At 40.2% G+C, this 2,977-nt stretch overlaps 1 pseudogene; it reads right to left on the bottom strand.

The window, feature by feature from the left end:
- Nucleotides 1–2,275: 2,275 nt before the first annotated feature.
- Nucleotides 2,276–2,657, bottom strand: LOC116581615 (annotated as a pseudogene).
- Between the last annotated feature and the right edge of the window lie 320 nt (nt 2,658–2,977).

The raw sequence follows: 2,977 nt of genomic DNA, 5'->3' as shown, positions 1-2,977 counted from the left end.
CTCCCCTTACTTGTGCTCTCTCACTTTCTCGCTGTTAAATAAACAAATAAAATCTTTAAAAAGAAAAAAGACCAAAAAAATAAAAATATCTTATATCTTCAGAGTGCTCCCCGCATATCCCAAAGCCTTGTGAATAAAAACGAAAACAAAAAACAAACAAATAAACAAAAAAAACCCCACTAAGTCATGCATATATTCGCCTTAGGAAAGAATAACATTTGCCAATACAATTTTAAAAATAGGAGAGACGTCTAGTGAATCCTGCACCACCAAATATCAAAACATATTAAGCTTCCATAAGGCTGTATGGTACAGGAGTAAGAAAAGAACGCTTGATGAAAACAACAGAAAGCAAAGAAAGACCCACATGCAGGGCTGTTATGAACGGAGCCCATGAAATTGTGCCTGAGATATTTAAGAAAGTCTACATGATAGGTGTGGCATTTGAAATAAGGAGAGAAAATGAAAAGTATTTAACTGATAATACTAAGTTAATAAGGTAACATTTTGGGCAGGGAGGTATCCTCCTATCTATTCCTTATGCCAAAATAAAGTCCAAGAACGGAGAATTAAATGTAAAAAAGGCAACTATGAAAAGTAATCTTTTAAAAATACAGGCAGGTCCTGATATAATCTCTGGGATGGAAAAGGCAGTAACCACAGAGCCGTGTAACTCACAGACCATAGGTCATCCTTAGCGGTCTATCAAGCAGCCCGCAGAGGAAAAGGTATAAACCGATTTTGTTCATATACATGCCATAAATTTTAAATGTAAGCTAAACTAGGATTTTCAAGAAATGCCAATAAACTACTAAAAATATTATGAGTTTAGAGGTTGCCCATGTGCTACAAACTGTGTTGATCATTTCGGAGGGAGCACCACCCGGTCAGTAGGAAATACCACCTTCTGGCTTACGGGTTTCCGAATCATTGACATGGTACCGCTCGGTTAATTAAACATGCCTTTGTGTTTTTACCCACATGTTGCATTTTAGCTCTACTGCACAAAAGTAGATTAGTGACTCAGAATGGTTTATTGAAGTAGTAAAGCCATAATGAAATAGTAGCATACAAACGACGACTCAGAACAACATTGTCCCTACAGAGACAGCACAAGATTCCAGGGCAAACATAGAATGTGAAATTGTGCATAGTGGGACAGGTAGACCTGTGAAGGTCATGACTTCACACAAGCCTTGAAAAAAGAAAAGGGTGAATAAAACTTAGGATTATGGGATCTGAAAATTGAATACCCGTTCCGCTAGTGATCTGTTCATTCTTTGTCCCTAGTGCACTGTCTACATTGAAATTTTGTTGCACAACACAAAGCTATCAAATCTTCTGTATCATTTTCAAAGAAGCCAGTGACCTTTTGAAGCATCCATACAATGTTTTCTGGAAGAAAAGCGAAGTATTGCTTTCTAAGTATGGAGCTGTTTAGTTTTATCCCTAAAGGCAAAGAAGAGGCAGTGACAGTCCCAGGTGTCAGGGACACAACCGTTAAGAAACGTAAAACCAGCCTCCGAGTTAATGGTCGATGTTATGCTTATGGGGGAAGGGAAAATTCTTGGCAAAATGCCTTGTTCAGAGGCCACTGGGGGATATCCTACAAGATGGATGGCAGACAAAGTGAGAGAGTATTCCTGCCAGGTCTGTCTGCTCGCAGACATTTCTTTCTTTCCCATTGGACAAGAGCTCTGAGGAACAGAGCACGAATCTGCTCCTGGTAGATGCACGGTCCAACCACGGGAAACTCCTTCTTTGTGGCTTTTGATTCTCTTTATCTCTGAAAATCCACACTACATAAAATGGCATTTTCTTGTTTATTTAATGATGATTTAACCAATTAAATGACAATTTAGCTAATTTTTGTCCACTGCTTATCTTATTTCTGGGAAACAGATGCATTTTACATTAGTTAAGTGTTGAAGGAAATAGTGAAATATGTAGATATCTTCAAATTGCCAGCACAAAACATACATTGTCTGAATAAAATGACAGTGAGCGTATACCGCCTTTCCACACTGGGGTACACAGGTGGTTTAAGGGAAGAAGATCACACAAGATTTCAAAGTCTCTAGACAATTTCCCTAAGTTCATTAATACCTTGAGCAACCATTTTATAATTTCCAGTGACTCATTACCAACAATTTCAAAGAAATATATATATATAAACATATATATATATATCATATATAATTTCATACGGGAGAAGGAGCCAATGAAATGGGCAGTCGTTATTGGAAAGAAGAAACCTCACAGCACATTTTGAGGCTCAGTGGGTCTGCTGTTGGGACACCAATATGTAATGGGCTCCACAGCTAGGGCATCGCTGAACCTTGCCTTTGTGCAACTAGAACCCGATGACCGTACTATTGTCCTCTTCACAGATGGAACCATTTGCTTGTTGGTGACGGATGGGACTAAATTAGGGTCTTCCTTGGTGCCTGCAACTGCCCTTGGGGTTAGCATATTGCATGAGTCCAGTCGTTCCTGGCAGCCATCATGACCTCCCTCTCCAGCCAAGTCACCTGGTCATTAGTAAGAACACCACCTCCAGATGCTATGGTGTGCACCACAGTGACTCCACTGGGACCGTGGACCCTGAAAGCCTGCATGGCCAGTGCTCCAACTCCCTGAAGTAACCTCAAAGCCATCACACCCGCTACAAACAACAGTACTTCCTTGAGCAAACTCTAGAAACACGTGATTTCCGGAGGAGGGCTTTCCCCCACTCATCGAAGTAGATTTACTACCACCTCCCAAGTTGAAAGTCTCAGTCTGAGGGCTTTGACTGAGACAGCCTCTTGAGTTTGCATCCCACAGAACAGAGAACATAGACCAGCTAAAAAGCTTGTCCTATTTTTTAGGTCTTGATCCTATCTTAATATGCAGAAATAGCTGATCAAGCTTCAAACACTCACTGCCATTCCTGATAAACTGAAATCTAATCAGAATAAACTAGAGTGGGAGCATA

This window comes from Mustela erminea, chromosome 21 (assembly GCF_009829155.1).
Source record: "Mustela erminea isolate mMusErm1 chromosome 21, mMusErm1.Pri, whole genome shotgun sequence".
Lineage (NCBI taxonomy): Eukaryota > Metazoa > Chordata > Mammalia > Carnivora > Mustelidae > Mustela > Mustela erminea.
The sequence above is the reverse complement of the archived record's forward strand: the minus strand, read 5'-3'. Positions and strand labels throughout refer to the sequence as shown.